Source organism: Cimex lectularius, unplaced genomic scaffold (genome assembly GCF_000648675.2).
Source record: "Cimex lectularius strain Harlan isolate CLEC.00 unplaced genomic scaffold, Clec_2.1 scaffold334, whole genome shotgun sequence".
Classification (NCBI taxonomy): Eukaryota; Metazoa; Arthropoda; class Insecta; order Hemiptera; family Cimicidae; genus Cimex; species Cimex lectularius.
In genome coordinates this window covers 160,092-180,000 of record NW_019392892.1, presented here as the reverse complement: position 1 = coordinate 180,000, position 19,909 = coordinate 160,092, and the positions used below count along the sequence as shown (strand labels likewise).

The 19,909-nt window shown below is 39.3% G+C and overlaps 1 protein-coding gene across 8 annotated transcripts in view; it reads left to right on the top strand.

Annotated features, from left to right (window-relative positions):
* The window catches only part of LOC106663447 (tyrosine-protein phosphatase Lar), a 312,386-nt gene that overhangs the window by 235,544 nt on the left and 56,933 nt on the right, over positions 1 to 19,909 (top strand). The gene's annotated exons all lie outside the window — the stretch shown is intronic.

The window sequence follows — 19,909 nt, the reverse complement described above, 5'->3', positions numbered from 1 at the left end:
ATGACTTGACCTGTTGTGTTGTGGTGTATATTGTGGGGGTTCTATGATATTTACTGCATAAGTAGGATCAAGTAGTAGGTTAAATTTCTGTTCACCCCTACACTATCTGCACCGAAGGCCATACCCGTCGATGGCTTGCCTCTCGTCTAGTAATACACCGGATCAGCATTTCTTCGCAATATTGTACCTATAGTTCACTGGATAGATCTGCTCATGTTTGTCCTAACATTGTCACAAATCCAGCGTCATCATTAAATTATCGTTATGTTGATTCCATCGAATAAGGAATGATAAAACTGTTTGACTGATTACTCATGAAGGTTTTTTTGTACCTTTGCCATGACCCATAATTGAACATTATATGGTTAATACCGTCCCTATGTATATACACTGTCAGTTGTTGTTTTTTTATATACTTTTTAAGAAAGTTTTTTGCATTCAAATAGCCTCGTGTGCTTATAGGGAGCTGGAAAAGTTCGACCTCCGTGAAAGAAAGTTGAAAGTTTGCATTATCAATAACCCCCGTTTTGAAAGGGGATGCTGGTGTTAGAAAATGGGCCCGGTAAGAAAGAAAAAACGCGCTCTACTCTAAAGAGCATAATTACACCGGCTAATGTTCAGAACATTATGACGGGAGGCTGCGGAAAATCCTACCACGGCGTAATAGTCCGTGACTTGATGACCCGGCGGGAGAGGATTTTAAAAAAATGTTCAACGCGATCCATTAAATATTTTTACAGGTCGGGCTATCCATGGCCAAGGGATTCTCCGATTAGTCTTTTCCTTAAGACTTAATGACAAGAAAGATCAGTTTCTCGTATACTACTTGGATATGTGTCTTTAACATCATCTAGTTCATTGGCTACAAAAAATATTTGTACTTAACCATCTGTTGTGTTTAAATAGGTGTACATTGGTCGAAGTATCTTCACTTTTTATCATCAGCCCAACAGTTTGGGCAACCAAAACAAAGAACGATACGTTAATTAATATTTAAACATACTACTACTTACCATTTTTATTCTATTCAATTTTGATCATAGTTTGCCTAACATCTCCTCTTTAGCTGTACACATCACACTTAGATACCCCCGATTATTAATTAATTCCATGACTATATTGTCTGATTTAGTCAAAAATAATTTGCCATATGTCCATTACTTTGATAGGGTTTAAAGCGTGAAGTACGTGGTGTTGTTTTCAAAGAATACTAAGAACCCCAAAATAACACCAAGGGCTACAGTGCAATTTATGCTTAATGTAGGGAAAAATGAATCTCTGAGTCTTTTAAAATGCTGCAATATTTTTTTTGAGCGGGATGAGTACAACAGTTCGGCTGTTGCAAGCAATGTTTGCAAGCATGCAAAGAATACTGGCATTATTCCTACCCACAAAGCAATTATTAAGGGCTACAATGCAATTTATGCTCAATGTAAGGCACGAACGATCTCTGGGCTTTTAAAAAGCTGAAATATTTTCATGGTCATGACGACGGTATGTCTTATAGCTAGTATGCTGAAAGTATTGGTATTTTTCCGAAACATCTAAATAACAAAATAAGGGACAAATGTGTAGTTGCTCAAAGAAGGTACAATTTATAAGTATACCAGACAAGAAAGCAAACAGGTTTAATATAGTTATTTGGCTGGTTCTTCACATCTAGCCCAGAAACATCTGTAATGCTTAATCACTTAAACCCGTTGGTAACGCGATAGTCATTCTTATCCGGGTTGGTCAAAGTAGGTACAATTTATGAGTACACCATATCAAGAACTCAAAGAGGTTTGGTATGTTATTTGGCTAGTTCTGTCACATCTAGCCCAGATACATATGTACTGCTTAATCAAATTAAACGCATTGGTAACGCAATAGTCATTCTTCTCTTGGTTGGTCATAGTAGGTACAATTTATGAGTACACCATACCAAGAACGCAAACAGGTATGGTATGTTATTTTGCTGGTTCTATCACATCTAGCCCAGAAATATCTGTACTGCTAAATCAAATTAAGCGCGTTGGTAACACAATAGTCATTCTTCTCTTGGTTGGTCAAAGTAGGTACAATTTATGAGTACACATACCAAGAACGCAAACAGGTTTGGTATATTTGGCTGGTTCTATCACATCTAGCCCAGAAATATCTGTAATGCTTAATCAAATTAAACGCGTTGATAACGCAATAGTCATTCTTCTCTGGGTTGGTCAAAGTAGGTACAATTGATGAGTACACCAGATCAAGAATGCAAACAGGTTTGGTATATTTGGCTGGTTCTATCACATCTAGCCCTGAAATATCTGTACTGCTTAATCCAATTAAACGCGTTCGTAACGCAATAGTCATTCTTCTCTGGGTCCAGGGTTAGAATTGCTGGGAAAAGTGATAAACAATTAAATTCTGCCACTGAACATACTTGATGTTAGAATGAGCTATTTCTCTGGGTTTATACAGTATAGTAGAAAGGTATAGGAATAATAACCATATGCATATTAATGTTCTAGTAGTTAATAAATGAATTGTAATTTACGTATACAAGCAGTTTCGACGTCGGTCTGGCCCGAGTGAAACGAAGGTATCTAAAATGAGACATCCCCCATATAATTCTTTGTTAATTACGCTGCTTCGTTGGAAAGGGGGAGGGTGGATATTGCTCCTTCGACCCCGGCAGCCTGACTAAATCCTTTGATTAATGAAGGAAGGGTATCATTAATAACACTTTAACATCAGATGGGTCTAACGGGGGAGGGAAGCCAAACTGGGATTTGCACCTATTTAGCTCCCCTGGCTTCAACCCCTCCCCTCCACATCATTTTCCGGCCGCTTTACCAACAAATGCCTCCGTTTTAAGTCATTTTTATCCTTTAGCACCGTGGTAAAGTCGACCATTAAAGTGAAAAACCTCCCGTGGCGAAAATCTGGTCGGTTTTTTTTTAATCACACCTTGTTTGTAATGGGATAATGGAGACGGACAGTTTTTAGAAAATATGCGGGAAGTGTCGGGCAGGTTTACACGGGAAATCGCGTTCTGAATATTGACGAAAACCGGGAAGCCGTCCACCCTGCGACCCCGAGGAACGGCCGGAACCCGGCGAGTTTGCGGAATCTGGGGGGACGGAATTCCGCCGACCTCTGCCCTCCGACCGCCAACGCCGCCGACAACGACCGCAGGTCCACCTTTGTGCCGGCCCGAGAAGCCCGGCTAAATTAATCAAAATTACTATAATAATCTGTGAACCTTTACTGAAAAGTTGACGGATGATTCTTCCTGTTCTTAACCACATTCGACATAGAAAACGACATTATTTACTCACAATTGAAGTCCACCAAATAGATATAATTGCAATCAGTGTGATCTCGCATATATTGCATTCTTTCAAAATTATTGTACATGCTAAAACTACTACCAAAGTCTGGCAACTCCAGCTTAAGTTTTTTACAAAACTTATTAAAATCATGTTATTACTTCCTTCTCTTTCTCTGTATCTTGGCCCTTTCACAGAGCCTTTTTTTTGTTGCTGCCTATAATATTGATATACAAAAAATAAGGATTCACTAAAATATTGCATTGTTTTCCATTAAATGCCTCCTATCCTTCGCTCAGGATAAAAAAATCCATAGAGGTGGCTTTGATAAACAGAAATATCGTATACCTTTACATTATTTTAGGAACCTGACCGTGCCCCTTCAAGCTACCATGTCTTTCAAGCAATAATTATTTTCTTTAAACATATTTTCCTCAAGAGAATAAAGTTCGGAGAAGTGAAACCTGCTTTAGGCAAACAGAAAAGGGAAATAAGAGACCATTCACTCAAATATGATGGAACAGAACTTAATACTTTTTCAGAGGATCTTCGGAAGAGGTCAAAACAGAGAAAACTTCCTTACGGTTTTCGCCGNAGGAAGTTTTCTCTGTTTTGACCTCTTCCGAAGATCCTCTGAAAAGACTTCTTGTATCCAGCAGGTCGATAATCTACAATAGTTCATCGTTAATACTTTTTAGTAACTAATACTTCTACAATACCCAGTCCTGACCTTGTTCCTTCAGACTACCACTCTTTCAAGTAATGCCTCTTCCTTTAGCCCTCTTTTTCTCAAAAGAATGAAGTCTGGAGTGACTTTATATGCTTATTTACAAATAAAAGGAAGAAATACACCCCAAATTAGACGGAATACGGCTTCTACAGCACCCGCCATATAATCCCGACCGCTTCAGAATGCCACGCGTCTCAAACAATACTTATTTGCTTTTGCCTCCTCTTTTTCAAGAGAATAAAGTTCGGAGCGATGAAACCTACTTTGAGGAAATACAGTCCAAATTGAATGGTATACAGCTTATACAACACACACCTTATAATCCTGGCCTTGTTCCTCCAGACTACTACGTCTTCCATATATAATAAAAGAATCAAGTTCAGAGCGACGATATCTGCTTTTTTTATTAATAAAAATAAGAAATTTACTCCAAATTAGATCCAATACAGCTTCGGAAGCAAGCACCTTATATCCCTGACCATGCTCCTTCAAACTACCAAGTTTTTGCGACATTTTGGCATCTATTCTTCAAAAGAATCAAGATCGGAGCGACGATATGTCTTTTTGGCAACTAAAAGGAGGAAATAAACACCAAATTAGATGGAATACAGCTTTTACAACACACACCTTATAGTCCAGACGTTCCTCATTCCTCCTATCACGTCTTTTAAGCAATTTGTTTTTTTTATTATTATTTATTCTACATGCTTCATTCAAAATATTACATGTAATACGATAACCATAAATATAAAATATGTGAAATGCATACATATATTCATACATTGGGATATCAGATTGATATTATGGCGAAAAGATAGTTACTGAAACTGTTAAATAATAATAAATAACGTTAATAAGGAGAAACTAATTAAAAAGTAAATAAACAAATAACATAACATTTAACTAAGTTACATTAAAATCTATTGCTTTAATGAATGTGTAAAAATGTTCATAATATTCTCTCTTCATGAGCTCCTTTTCATCAGGTGGCCACTTCTTGTCTGACAGAAGGCACTTTCGTATCCAAACGCAGTGGTTCTATTAGTGGGCACTTATATATTAGGCGTTTAATGCTTTGTTCTACTGGGAAATTAGGCAGGCATGAGCATGATGAAGGTTCTTTTAGATGAAAGCGGAAAAAATAGCTGTTTGGGCCGTGTTAGGTTAAGATGTGGGTTAGTGGTGCGGATAGTTGGATGTGCGGCTGGAATCTATCGGCAACTTTGGGAAAGAACTTTCTTGTCTGCCTTCCATTATTTGTACTTGACCAAGCATTTTCCCATTTTTCCAGACTCTCTTCGAAAATTTATTTATAATAGATGACTTTGGAAGTTTGGTGTATGCCAAATTCAAACTCTCGTCAGTAGATGCTAATTTTGCCAGTCTGTCAGCTTCTTCATTTCCCTCTATTCCGCAATGAGCCTTAACCCAGCCTAGTTGTACATTAACATTTTGTTTGACTTGAGTTTGAATAATTTTCCTTATTTGCTCAGGCAAAAAGCCATGATTATTATAATTAATAATTGATTCTAAGGACACTTGACTGTCACTTAAAATGATCAATTTGGCAATATTCCCTTCTAATTTTTTCTTCATAGCCCATTGCAAGCTCTTCAGAATGGCCAAACGTTCGGCTTGATTATTGGAACATGCCTGATGCAGTGTGTACTTTTTTTCTTAAATGTTTGAACCATTTTGGAAACAAACAAAAGCACTACCAAACCAACCTCTGATTTGCTTCCGTCAGTATATATAGAAATATAATCACCAGCGGCCATTTTGGTAGTATGTCAATAGCACCTGCCGGGTGTTTCCACTCTTTATATTGCAATGGTCTATCATATGTTGTGCCTTGAAGCTCATAATTACCATTATTCACTATTTCGTGTAATTTTTTAAGTTGAGCTATCTTTATTCCTATAGGCATTATATTCGCAACAACACAAGCCGCTTCATATGAAATGGTATGATACCCTTTAATCATCCTTATTGCCATGATTCTTTGCACTCGCTGCAGTTTTGCCATTATTTTCTTATTATTTATAACTGAATCAGCCCACACAGGCGAAGCAAAGGCAACCACCGCACCATCATATATCAGTCTAAGGGCCTCGGAGTTTAGTCCCCAGCTTACTTTTGCTGATTTTGAAAGAGCATTGACTGACTTAATGGTATCGTCAGTTTTCTCTTGTATATGAGAATCCCAAGTTAATTTACTATTAAAAATAACTCCTAAAGATTTAAGCTGTTTAGCTATCTCAAGTTTCTTACTGTCTAAATAAATATTAATATTACCTGGCCTTCTTTTTTTAGTTATTAGGAGAGCTTTTGATTTGGACTCATTAAACTTTATTTTCTTTGATTTAGCCCATAAGTTTATCCTATTCAATGCCTTATTTGCTGTCAGTTGAATATCACAAGGGTCTCTCGCATGCACCATCAATAAATAATCTTCTGCAAATGCAACCGCGTCACAGTTATCAGGCAACTCTTCTTTTAATAATGAGTTGTAGAGCACAATCCAAAAACCAGATCCACATGCTGATCCCTGTGGGCAACCCTTTGTGACATTAACAATACTTTTCTCGTTGTTTGTCACCATAGATGCACTTCGGTATGGGAACTAGCTTTGTGACAATTTGACCAGATTTTTTTGACAATTATATTGCTTCAGTTGCCATATTATAGCTGGCCACCATGCAGCATTGAAGGCCCCTTCCACGTCCAGTGATATGAGCAAAATCATTTCTCCAGAATCGAAGAAGCTTACTATATAATCTTTAACTGCCATAATCGCATCAATTGTACTCTTTTCTGGCCTGAACCCATACTGCTTGTGGCTAAGTAAATCTTTTAAATTCAAGTAGAACATTATTCTATCACTCAAGATTTTCTCTAGAATTTTACCTCCAACAGGCAGCAAACTTATTGGTCTTCAATTCTTCTCTTCTTTTGCCATATGTTCCGTACTCTTCCTTAAGTAAAATCCTGAAAATCGATAAGGCTTTGGTAAATAGAAAAGTCATATACATTCCACGATTCGTGGAGGTTCCACCGCACCAACCTTATTGTCCATACCTTGCCACTTCAGACGAACCTCTACGTAAAAATGGTGCAATTTCTTAATGAAAAAGTGTATCGTACACAAAAATTGAAGCTTTTAAAATTATTTTCAATTGCTGCGTAGTAATAATTATTTTATGCCTTTCCTTCCATCTTTACAAAATTAGCATCCAGTATTGGAACATATTTTAACTTGGAGAGTTGAAGTCTAAGCGTCCAGTGACTTTATAAAGCGTTACCACCATCGATCCTTTTAATTTTCCACGTTCGTGAAGATTACCGGACCAGAATGAATGCCGTGCTGTGCTGTAATAATTCAAATACAAGTACAGGATCGAGGCCCACTTCTGAGCAGGAAAAGCACGCATGCAATGTTTAACCCCGCCGGTGACGTAATAGCACCACAAAGTGTAACAGGTTGCACAGTTTTCTCTCAACCACCCGTCCGGGCTTGTTAAGCTTTTTGAAATCCTTGCGTGGAAAGAGAAAAAAACGGCCCGTGTCGTACAACCGTTTATACGCTTGTATAAACCCTTTGAGATGGTGGGGTGAGTTTTACATTGATCGTCGAACAATGTGGAGCGGTAACAAGAAGCAACTCGAGTTCGGTTGCATTAAAGTTTTACAATTCATTTAACAGTTTGAGTTCACTTTACGACGCCTTCTGCCGTCGGATATCTGCCGAATTATCGATTCCCGTCGCCCTTTGATGAGGTGTTTAAAGCCCGTTTTCTGAGAACAAAGGGGGCTTATTATAGCTATTAAAAGTTGAGATGTAATAAACGGTTATGGAGTTAAGGCTTAAATCAAAAATCCACTCTGGAGGCGGCCGTTAATCGCCTCTTTTCATAATACTTGTCGGTTATATTATTTCGCCAAGCATCCTATGACGTCGCCTTTATTAAATATTCTCTTAATGAAATAGAAAATAGACAAAAAGAAACGTACGGCTTCAAGAAAAGCCAAAACATCACGATTGCGATTCACGGCTTTCTTGATATGCAGATATCAATCCTGTGAGTCGCCACCAACCAGAATAACCTCCTCTGGATGATAGTTCCTGCTATGTACAGACATGATCAATGGTAATGCGGCTAACGCAACCAAACAAAAAAAAAACAATGGACAACTATCAAACCAAAATGTACACCTTTACAATAAATTATTTACAATTAACAATTAAACAACAAAACCTTTCCCAAAGGGTGTAAAGAAAATGAAATGAACAAATATGCTAATGTGAGTCCAATTGGCCGGTCGAGCCGTTCCCACTTGAGAGATGTCCTGCCGCCAGTGACAGCGAGTGTGGAGACGGTGTCCACCTTCTAAATCTGCACCCAGCACTTTTCAAAAAATAGGAAGACGTTCGGTTTATCGCATGAGTTGTCTCCAGAACTGGGCTAGCTCTGCCGTTCCTCGATCCCTCTCTCGCTTCGGCGGTTTGCCGGCCGGTGCGCTCTAGTCGTTGCGCGGGTTGTTCTAATAATGGTGATGAAGTATGATGACAGCAGGTTCAGTTAGTCACAAATGACTTGCCCGGACATCTACCAGGTCATTACGTTGATATCTCGAACCGAAATTTTCGTTTATAATTGGCATTCAGAGCACCAGGACCCAATGAATATGGTAATAGGAAGAAACGTATCTATTTGCTTTTAACTTGCAGATTCTTTTTTAATGAGTTCTCTAAATAATCTATTCAAGCCTTTAATCGATATAATTACGATTTGATATCGGGCTTTCTTAATATGTAAACAGGAAGCGATCATCTGCGGATATCATTTTTTTGAATATTTTCAGACTGTCGGTTGTTCGAGGAACCTATTGGAGAAAATGCATTAAAAGGTGAGAGTTGTCGTATAGAAGAGTAAAGTGGTAAGTGAGCTTACACGTGAGAGGCGTTTAAATAATAGATCGAGGGGTCGGCCAAGCGCTAAAAGGCAGAGGGCTGTTACCCACCATTACCTCTCTCCTTCATAAATCCAGAGGTGCCACTATAAATAGTGTCCGTGGAGAGTTAGTGGGCCGCGGGCCGGGTGCACGTGAAGTGGTGGCTTTTATCTTCTCCATTCCCGGGTCCGTCGGTGGCCACCTCTCGGCCTATCCTGAGTGCCCTAATTGAAGACCGGACCCTTTTCGTGCTCATCACCCTTTTTTACGATGTGAAAGCCGGCATAATTTTATCGGAGGTGCCGTGTTCGAACCTCCATCCTAGTAGTGCAGAATACATTACGAATGACCCACATCTCGCGTCTTCAGTTGTGCCCTGATAAAAACTGATATGGAAATTTTTACCCTCGGTGCCGATTTTCATCAGGCCGCAGGTTTATCTCTGCAGTTTCCAAGTGTGTGCACTGGAAAAAGGGGCCCATGCGTGGGAATGCGAGGCATTGTTTACAAAGGGCTTTATTAAACTTCCGCTAGCTTTAATAAGCTGTCGGGAGATGGTCTTTATGCAAAACCTGGTACACTTTATTTATGAAAATTGACGTGGAATAGAGCGAGACTTAGCGGTACAACCGTTAAAATCTGCTGCAGTCTCGTTTATTGAGATTTTATTTCATAGAAACGCATTTTTTTAATGCTAATGCTGGATTAACTTATTTTATAGTTTCTCTTGACTTCTGAAAAGAAGTTCTAACAACAAACACATCGTGTTTGTAAAGTTTCACATCTTACACAGTAAACCTTAAGTAATTATTACATTCCTCCTAACAGGCCTAACGTCAATCTTCTTAGGGTCAAACTACTTTACAATATTCTTCTTCATATCATTTTTAAGGCCGAGACTTGAACCCAAAACCTCTATAGTGGCAAATATAAATCTGAGGTCCAAACCACTCCTCAATTATTATACAGAAAAATCTAATCTAGTGAAACTACCTTAAGAAGTAAAAAACAGATAATTTGAATTAAGTAAATATTGCATAGATTTTAAAATATTTGTGTGAGGTCTGGTGAAGGTGCAGGTGAAAAACATGTACCTAGTTTGTAACATGTACGCCGATAATCCTTGTCAGCCAATTCTTTTTGAATCTTAATTTCACACACGTTTCAGTTTATTGGTGCCAAAATGCGCTTAATACAAACGGTCTATCGACGTTTATAGTAAAGTTGTCTGGTGATTAGTGACCGTTAATCGATAATTATTCAGAAATCGTGAGATGCGGTCTGGTGTGATGTATGTTTCAGAAAAATATTTTCTTTATCGTGCCAACGTTTCGATCTTTATTGAGATCATCTTCAGGGCCTGGGATTTACAAACATTGTTTACATTTAACAAATACATTTAGGATGTGGAAAAGTGAATTTATACAATGCAAAATATATTTTTTTTTATTCAATCAAAGTGTTTGTCTTCTGTGTAATTGTGCCATTCTTGCGTGTCGTGTTGAGAGTGCCAGTGAGATTTTGCTGTTTTATGTTTATATACGTTGGATTTTGATGGGGTGGGGAAGGAAGTCGGTATAGAAAAGATATTTTTGTATGAGGCGTCGACTTCTTTGAGGTGAAAAGCCAAGAGCCCTAAGCCATGAATCATTTCTCCACAAGAACATAAAGATACACAACAGCTCCTCCATAACAATCTCTACCCTAAACACATTATTAACAGAATAATCAACAACTACAACTCAACACTAACACCATCCACTATTACTAATAATACTACATTAAGTCTATCAAATACAAACAAACCAGCATACATTTCCATGCCATTCATTCATGGCCTATTACATAAATTAAACATATTTCTCTCATCTGACAACTTTAAATTAGCTTTCAAAAACTATTAAAAAAATTCGCACACTTTTTTCCAAAATTAAAACTCCCACAGCAGTAACAAATAAATTTGACGTAATTGACAAAACCAATTGTTTACATTGTCGGGCAACTTACATCGGTATTACGTCCCAATATCTGGATAAGAGAGTAAAGCAACTTATCTATGATTGCAAAAAACCCAAGCAAAATCCGACAGCACTCGCTAACCATTTTGAACACCAACACAATTTCGAATTCAAAAATCCAAAAATATTACATACAGAACAAAACAAACATAAACGTAATTTCTTAGAAATGGTTTATATCAACAGAGATAAACACAGCATCAATTACAGAACAGATACATGTAAACTCAGTCGCAGCTACGCCAATATCATTAATCAAATTCAATGTAGATAACATACATACATCATTACATTACATTCCACACATCAAATATTTTTCACATAGTCTAATTTTTCCAACAATTTAGCTTTCCTTTTCCTATTTATCCCTTTCTATATAATCCTGAAAGGATAATTTGGCCGAACCATTACAAACACACTGTTTCCCTTCGTCGGCTCTTTTCACCTCAAAGAAGCCGACGCCTTATACAAAAATGTCTTTTCTATACCGATTTCCTTCCCCATCCCATCAAAATCCAACGTATATAAACATAAAACAGCAAAATCTCACTGGCACTCTCAACACGACACGCAAGAATGGCACAATTACATAGAAGACAAACACTTTGAGTGAGTAGAAATACTTTGATTGAATATAAAAATTATATTTTGCATTGTATAAATTCACTTTTCCACATCCTAAATGTATTTGTTAAATGTAAACAATGTTTGTGAATCCCAGGCCCTGAAGATGATCTCAATAAAGATCGAAACGTTGGCACGATAAAGAAAACGTTTTTCTGAAACCTACATCACATCAGACCCTATCTCACGATTTCTGAATAATTGTTTATAGTAAAGGACATCCACCTCCGCAAGCGGTTAGGTGTTGCTTCTAACCCAGCACTGGGGGGTTTTAACGCCCATTGCTGCACTTCGAGAACGATGGGATCTTTCGCAAGGGGTGGGATTGGCAGCACTGCTGGAGACGGATACACTTTTGACGTGCTATCATACGCCAAACCATATTGTTTTGCATGAGCTATGACCCAGCCTTTCCTGGGTAACTGTAACCACTAGAGCCGTCTAGTCCTTTTCCGGTACCGATAGTAACCTTAGGCGAAGTAATTTGATTTGTTAGGTACCCCTTCCCGACCTGGCGCTTTACGCACACTGCCTGAGGGCAGGAGCGACTGAAACAAGGCACTAATCTGCTTAGGCCAATAGAGAAAAGACCTAAACTGATACTTTCAAGCGCCGAGGCATGTGGTCATCCCTCTGTCCTGCACTATTTCTTAGAACATGTCCACAAGTGGCCTGCAGTCTGCTTGGGTGCCCCAACTATCACTTACTAAGTCTTTTTAATATAATGCACGCATTATTCGGTCAAGCATCATCTTTTCGAGAACCATTTACAGGAAGCAAGCTTATTAATCGGAATTTACTTGATTTTCCACCTTCATTACCCCTTTTGGAATTGCTATTACTGAGGCTATTTTCTATCTATCTGGCTTTCCTTTCTCTGTCTTTGTTATTTTTAATTGGCAAAAATTCACTCTCATAACCCTCCAGACAACATTGAAGAATCTCACGAGAAGATACCTTTTCGAAACTCAAACTGATCTGGAGTCCCTCTAAAACCTTTTTTTGTACCTGATATTCCTTATAAAAAGAGCTCAGAATCAAATTCTCTAAATGCACTAGCTGATGGGCAGGAACTCAAAATTGGTCATGCAAATTAAGCTCTCACTTTCGTAACATTTCTTCCTCATGTGTACTTTATCACCTCTAGGGATGTGCCAGCAAAACCAACTGCCGTATCATATAACGGCTTCAGTATGAGATGCACAGTCAATGCACCCTGGTACGTCAAAGATAAAGACCTCTAAAGTGACCGCAAATGGAATCTATATAAAGCAGAATTAGACCGCCATCAAAGGCTGCCTGACCATGATTGCAGAGATGCTAATGGAATCATTGGAAACCGCCAGCCTCATTCATGCGAATAGTGTCCATCAAGTGCCAAAATAGTGCAGTATATGATGGGGCCGCTTCGCCCAAGGTTATGTCTGCCTACTTTGAATGAGCAGTTTAAAATCATAACCCTTCTTCACATTATTGGATTCAACCCTCAAACGTATACAAAGCCCACTGACCCCGGGTTGTACTAGACTACTCGTATCGTTGATCTTACGGCCTGAACCTCCCCTTACTGGGGAAGGCTATCACAACACAGCGCAAGCTCCACACTTAGACCAGAAACTGACCGTGCCTCGGCTAAAGTTCTTCTCTGAGTCGACAGTTGCGTTTTGTCTGTTAACCTTACGGCAGAGGTGCAAGGGTAACAAGAGAGGTTAAGTAAATATGGCCCGTACTTCACTTCACTCTTTCAAAAGTGGTTTCAAAAGAGTTCGGTTTAGAAGTAATTGTAACATCGAAGTTTACTTTACTATCGATATTGAGAATCGATGTTTGATAATTGACGGAATCATTATTAAATATTCACGATGTTTTCCATTGGTAAGATCAATATTGAGCAGTATATTATGTCATCGACTGTGTCATTTATGTTGACTAACCGACATAACGTTTCTTGACAACATAACTCTTGTTAAAATTACCGATGTGTTTAGCCTGTCTATTTGTTGTTATTGTTACGGATGAAGTAACATGTTTATATAAAAGTATGACTTTTAGGGACCGTTGAGGAATGATACTTTCAGGAGTCACGAGTAACGGAATAACAAGAAAATCGTTAATGGAGGGTGCTTAAAACACGCGGTTTGAATGCATAATGCGATAGGACGAGGTGATCGACCTCCGTATACCTAGAGCGCCATATGGTCAGTTAAGCGCTCATCCAAGACTAACGGCAGGACAAAAATATGGCTATAGGCAGGCCATCCTTCCAAATTAACCCCGGTTGATTAAGTTGATCAGTTACAAAGCTAATTGGACCGGCTCGTCATCGCCAACGTGTGACTTTGTCCTGCCACTGCCTTGTCGTTATCGGCTCGATGGGTTAATTAGTGTTTTAGTGCACGACCCGACTTAATTAAACGCACAAAAGGGAGTAGTAATCGATGGCCACTAGGATGCCGGAAACGGTGGCAACGAGTGGCCCTGCTCTTCCATATGCCGCCCTCTTCAACTTGACAAGCGCGGGAAATTTTATGCCACCCCTTCCTATAACGTATGAATAAATTCACTATGAAATTAATATTTGAAATATTTGAAAAATAACCGATTCGGGTTATTAGGTAGTTTGTATCACATTCGTCAGCCAGTGAGAGCCTTCCACCTCTTTTTAGAACAAGACCGGTAAAAAAGTATGACGCAATAAAATATCTGTGTTAAATTAGCACCCTTGCTTTTTGTTAAATCCCAACCCGATTCGTAAAAAAGGGCGATTCGTAAGTTCTAAAATTGCCAAATAATCTTTCTATCTATCATTACTCATCAGTCCAACTAAACTGGAAGAATTGAGTGTTCCCTTCTGAGTGGGCTTCAGTGGACTGTAATGAAAAACTCATCTTCTGCCAATGCTGCGTATCGGTACAGGGAGGAAATAAAAAAGAAAAGACAGTTGAACGATGTTGGGAAAAGAGACGGAAGACACCTCATCAGGGCACACATCAGAGTGAACATCAAAAGGTGACTCGCCTCGACGATCGGGAGAGGAATAGTAAAAAAAAGAAATTTCCACCAGGCAATAAACTATCTGCGGAAAACACAATCAGATCAGGCCAACTGATCAAGAGGAACTGTATGAAACTCATTGGAGAACTGAAACTCAAAGCTTTGAAAATGTAAGAATAAGACATAACAAGCGATGACCAACCGAAGTTCTGAAACGCAAGGAAGGGATTGCACTCACCCGTTTTGCGGTTAGGCCACATCAGGAATTGTTCCACATCGGTTAAACCCCGCGCAGGTTTCCAGCTTGTAGAGAAAGGTTGCTCAGTGGGTCACACATGGTCGAAGAGTCCCCTTGGTCATTTACAGGGTGCAGGTAGCCATGGCACCTGACGTAAAAACAGTCTGCACGAGAGTGGATTGTTGAGTCCTCTGTTCCGATTTTTGGGAGAAACGGAGTGGCAGCGCAGTGAACTGTATAACGAAAAACTTGTTAAATTAAACGAAAAAACCACATCATCTTCTCGACGTCGGCTCCACCCATGCTGTAGATTCTTGGGCTAAGATGCACGGGGTGTTCGGTAAGGATTCAGCAATTTTGATGGGAATTCGATAAGATGGAAAATCACTACCTTTCGTCCTGGGAACACAAGACCTCAATGATTCTTGTACGATCCACCTATTGAGTAAACTACTTCCTTTAACACCGAGCAATCACATTGCTAATGAATTGACTACAAACGAAAAACCGAATCGGCTACGAAAAAGCGACCATTAAAAGACCAACTTCGTCCGATTCTCCCCGCTTCTTAGTCTCCTCATCATCATCAACTGACGGTTCGGCCGAGAACGTCTTTTCCAGCATACGATCGGCCGTTGTCGCCGCTAATCTTTCTGGCGTAAAAACATGGGGTATTTCCCCATCTTTAAATATTGTAAATATTTTATGAAATTATTGTGTAGGTCTACAATGTGTATGTAGGTATATATTGAAGGAAAAAAGACCCGATCTACTTCTCACCTACAAAAACTCTTTATAATGAGTCTTTTTTTTAGCACGGTGAAATTTTAGTTGGAAGGAATCCATTTTGAAAATTACGCATCGATGAAGCGGTCTAGAATTTCGAATTTCCCTCTCGCCCAGAGGTTAAATGAAGAAGTGGAGATAATTTGGAGCGGAAAATCAAATTACTTCGGGCAGGGCACCCTCCCGGCGTTTCTAGCATCCGTTCAACTCCGCTTGTTTCGTGGGACACAGTTGCGTTGGAAATTTACTTAGTTAAAATTGTACAAGTTAAAAAATAAAAAAATATAAAAAAGTTGGACCGTACCGTCAAAAAGTTATTTACGACCGCCCTGTGGTAACCCCGTACGCGATTTGAATATTACAGGCTTAGGCAAAGGGTAAGACAAGATAAATAAAATAATAAACTATTCTTCCCGTTGGAGGAACGGCCTTATCCCAACCCTCCAGGGGTAAATGGTGGTAATCAATTCCCCGGCTCCCTTTCGGCCTCAAAACGCTCGGCAAAGCGGGTGCGATATTAGGGAAGAAGTTGTTCAAACATTTAGAACGTGACTTGATGAAGATACTCAGGGGCGGAAGACAATAGGGAGCGGCTTATCTCGTTGACACGTTGATACATAGCCAGCTCAACTGGCCACAATGCGCTTTAATATGATGGAAGCTTTGCACCCCACGGGATTGAGCTCAAACCGAGAAACGCACCCCATGCCTCTTGAAAAACCCATTAAGCTTAAGAACTCATAAGAGGAGCGACTTATGACTTAACCGATTGAAACAATTTTGCTTTCAGTCGTAAATTCTTAAAAATGGCAATGCAACTGGAGAATCTAGTCGAAGAGCAACGTTAGAGAAAATAATAACAGAACAAATTTAAGTTGTTACGTTACAACTTAGTATTCTTCCTAACCCCTCTAAGAGGTATACTCATAAGCAAGTCAATGACACTTCTAGAGCAAGTTTCGAGATTACCTACCTCTGCTCTGGCTATCTACTTAGATGAATCATTAAAATAGCAGGTTGACGTAGTCGTTGTGGCTCGGTTGGCCAACGCGCTGAATGAAGCATTCAAGTAGCTGAAATATAAAATGACCCCATTTTGTAAAAGTTACTGAAGAAAAAACTAAGTACTAAGTAAAGTAAATGTGGATGCTTTTAAGTAGCTGGGGGTGTCCTGACCTCAAAAAAATGAAGTGGCACTCGATATAAGCAGTAGATAAGCAGCAGGAAGCATTAAGGAAGACATTCGGAAAAACAGCCAGTCACCATTCACTGTAGCAGAAGAAAAAAAGAGAAAAATGCTACGGATAATTTTGGGGTCGGTTGTGGGAAACAGCAAACAGGGCCAGTATTGAACGCAGAACTGAAGGAGTTGTACAATAATGAAGGTTTAACTATAAACAAAGCAGACTGGTTGGGCCACCTGTGTAGAGTGGAAGCCGACACAGCTCCTCGTAATGCGTGGCAGGCCATGCGGGAGACCGAACAAGGCTGCACATGGAGAACGACGTACAGAGGCTAAATGTTCGGCAGTGGAAGAGAAAGGCAGCGGATTGGGAGAAACGGCAGAAAATGTTGTAGGCCAAGGTCCTAGCGTCAAGTGACCATGGCTATGACTTAACGGCTAAGGTCAAAAGACAAAAGTAATAAAGCTATAATCGTAAACCCATATTTGTTTAGTGGCCATAACTGACCATATTAATTAATCTATTCTTTTAAGGTTTTTGGTTGAGATGAAAAATTATTGTGTAGTGTGGTTAGTGTTGGTGTCGATGGGATCGAAGTCACGATAGCTCATGTGGTTAGACCAGCGGCGTAGCCGAAGGTCGTTGGTTCGAATCCTGCTCACACTAATTTTTCATCTCAACCAAAAACCTTAGATGAAAAGAATAATTAATTGGTATAATTATAAATTTGACGGTTGGTTTGTTAAACGATCTTTATTAGAGTATACCTCAATAGAGGGGGCCGCGGTAGCCGAGTGGTTAAGTAAGGCGTCAGACTCTCGGCTAGTAGATCCCGCGGTCGTGGGTTCGATCCCCACCGTCGCCTCTGGACTTTTTCTGACGCCTAAGGGGCCCGGTGGCCGCAATTGAAAGAAATGGACACGGCGCTCATCAATGGAAGGAGAGGGATCAGATCTCAGCGACCCTGAATTGGTCCCAACCACTTTCAAAAATGAGTTTCTTCGATGGAAGAACACCTGCAGCACACCGGGGGCTCAAATTCACACTTGTGTAGCGAGCCCCCAAAACATGGAGCCAGGGATAAAGTACAATAAGCTGTACAGCTGCAGTGCTCAAGAGGGAACTCCTCCAGTTCCTGGTTTAAAAAAAATTAACTTACATTTAAACTTAAAAAACTTAAAAAATTAATTAATTTTGCAACAACGTTCGATCTAGTGTAGGTTGTTTGGTCCAAGAGGTTCAATGGTCAGCGGCGTTGAACTATTTATTTACTATAACTACTTACAGAAAGAATCTACAAGAGGAGTAGTCAAAACAAGGCACATAATAACAAAAAGAACCAATGAACAATTAAGCAATAATAACAAAACACAAGGCTTAATGATTCATGGCAAGTAAACATTTTAATTTAACTTTAACTGAATTCAAGGAATCGCGAAATACATCTATTTCATTAGAATAATAATTCAGCAATCTCATTATCCTCGGTAGGGGTGAATTTAGTCCATATTGTGTTTTGTAGTGTGGAACAAAGAACAAATTATGGTTCCTAAGTGGTCGCTGAGGCACACAGCGATAAATGTAACTTCAGGATATCAATGGCCCCATTCCACAATTAACAACCCCAAATGAGATCGGCAAAAATACGGCGGGAGCTAAGCGACTCAAGATTAAGCCAGTTCAGTCTTTCCAAGTAATTCAGGTGTGCAAGACCAAATCTGAAGGCCATTATCCTAGTTGCTTTCTTTTGTACTTTTTCCAAGTCGCTAATCTCACCAACGAAATAAGGGGACCACACGACACTTGCATATTCCAGATGGCTACGAACGAGGGATTGATGTAATATTTTAACTGCCAAGTTGTTTTTAAAATATCTAGAAAACCTAGTAATAAAGCCAAGATTGCGTAGAGCTTTACCTCGAATCTGTTTGATATGGTCACTGAAATCACCCTTTCTGCTGAAAACGACACCGATAAATGTAAGTATATAATGTATGTATTGTACATAAACGTTTGTTAAACCATCTGTATTAGAGTATTTCTCAATAGAACCATATGGATCTAAACCTAAAAATGATAGGCATCAAGTAAAATACGAAAATCAAATTCTACACTTATTCGAACATTTTTCAACTTGGTGCAATCATGACATAAGCAAGACGTAAAGATAGTCATACTATGGCATCATGAAAATCATTGAAAGATTGACAATTATAGTCGAATAATAGCTAACCACAAACTATATTGTAATAGGCCTAATCATTCATTTCTGGGTAACTATACTCTTCCTAGTTAAACAACATGCTTCTGAAGAACTTTGATGATTGATAACTAGCTTCCTGTGGTGCCATAAAGAAGTATAGTGCTGTGGTGAACTAGTGAGCAGGCATCTACATGGTATAGATAAGTCAGTGTCACGAGCGGGATTCGAACCCACGACCTTCGGCTAGATACGCCGCTGCTCTACCACTTGAGCTGTCATGACCTCGATCCACTCGGACACTTCCCATCTCAACCCACCTTTCGAATTTTCCTTCCTTTTTGCCATTTTTCAGTTATATATAACTCTGAACTGTGCATTATGTAGAAATTTTACACGACTGAGGGCACTGTTGAAAAGGAGGGTGGAAAGGTTTATGTGCGATAGCTCAACACCGCTGACCATTGGGCATTTTGGACCAAACAACCTACACTAGATCGAACGTTGTTGCCATATTAATAAAATAGCAATTGTTTAATAAAAATAGAGAATAAGGGACATGTACGGGAGACCTGACATAAGAACAAGAGAGTTATTCTCCAATTTAATTCCTGAAGTATATGTCGTTTATATTCACGTGTACAATTATGTAAAATTTTATGTTTAATCTTTGTTTGTCTTATTGCAAGCGGAATTGTATCGTTAATAATTATTGTTGAAGGTATGACTATAAGACTGAAGAAATTAGAGCCGCGTTGACAGAAATCCAGGTCGTGTGACGAAACCGTGGCCGAAGGGTGGGAGTGGCCGGGTTGGGGATTTAATGAAGACATGTCCTTCCTAGACGGGAGCAGACATGTGGAAGGACTCCCATGGGAAATAC